Source organism: Petaurus breviceps, unplaced genomic scaffold (assembly GCF_028583685.1).
Source record: "Petaurus breviceps papuanus isolate PSGF00001 unplaced genomic scaffold, PetGlider_PUasm1.0 428, whole genome shotgun sequence".
Classification (NCBI taxonomy): domain Eukaryota; kingdom Metazoa; phylum Chordata; class Mammalia; order Diprotodontia; family Petauridae; genus Petaurus; species Petaurus breviceps.
Genome location: NW_027186331.1, coordinates 4152970 through 4154253, shown reverse-complemented (window position 1 = coordinate 4154253; position 1284 = coordinate 4152970). Strand labels below are relative to the sequence as shown.

General features: G+C 48.8%; 1 protein-coding gene across 2 annotated transcripts in view; it reads right to left on the bottom strand.

Moving 5' to 3' along the window:
- PI4KA (phosphatidylinositol 4-kinase alpha) overlaps positions 1-1284 on the bottom strand; it is a 135330-nt gene that overhangs the window by 126102 nt on the left and 7944 nt on the right. The window lies entirely within an intron of this gene.

Sequence of the window (1284 nt, the reverse complement as noted above, 5' to 3'; positions counted from 1 at the left end):
ATATATATATATATATATATATATATATATATATATATATATATATAAGATGAAATAGATAAAATTAACTACATAAAACTGAAAAACTTCCACACAAACAAAATTAATGCATCTAGGTTTAAGAAGGGAGGCAGCTAAAAAGGAAAAAAATCTTCCTATCAAAGTTCTCAGATAAGTATCCAAGATACATAAACAACTAACAGATATAGAGATGTGACCAAAAGCCATCTCACAGGAACAAACAGCTCCCATAAGAAGAAATGCAAAACATCACAAGTAAGACAGCTACAGATCAGTAATGAGAAATGTCAAGTGAAACAACCCCAAGGTTCTGCCTCACGCCCAGCAGAATGTCAGAGATGACAAAAGACAGAGACAGTCAGCGACCAAGAGCTGAAGTCAGATGGCACACAGGTGCATTGTTGGTGGAGTTGTGAATCAGTGCAAGGCACTAAAGTGCCCACACCTTTGGCCCAGAGATTCCAATACTAAGCGCAGACTCCAAAGAGATCATTCCGTAAGGGACTGTAGGCTAGGCACTGTGCTAAGGGCTGGGGATACAAATAAAGGTAAAAGACAGTACCTGACCTCAAGGAGCTCACCAGCTAGTGGGGGAAACAACATGCACATGACTGTACAGGCAAGGTACCATCAGAGGGGAAGCGCTGGCATTGTGAAGGGCTGGGGAGGCTTCCTGTAGAAGGGGGGACCTACAGAAAGCCAGGAAGGTCAGTGGTCAGGGCTGGGGGGGGGGGGCCAGGCAGAGAGAATTCTGCCCAGAGCAGAGCAGAGGGAGGCTGGCAAAGACAGAGCTCCACGATAAGCAGCACTTTTTGTAGTAGCAAAGAGGCAGCAACAAAGGAGATGATGCCCACCCCTCAGGGCTGGCATGGGAATGCAATGGGCATATTATCATGCCCCAGGAAATGAGGACTGTGCTGAATCCAGAGAAGCATGGAAGGAGCTCCAGGAACTAAGCCAGAGGGGAAGGAGGAGGGCAGGAAAACAGGACTGCAATAATGTAAGGGCAGCTGGGAGGGAGGGGGGGCCAGAGTACACGGAGCCCTGGGCCTGGAGGCAGGGGTAGGGGGGGGGGGGGGGGGGGGGGGGCCAGGCAGAGAGAATTCTGCCCAGAGCAGAGCAGAGGGAGGCTGGCAAAGACAGAGCTCCACGATAAGCAGCACTTTTTGTAGTAGCAAAGAGGCAGCAACAAAGGAGATGATGCCCACCCCTCAGGGCTGGCATGGGAATGCAATGGGCATATTATCATGCCCCAGGAAATGA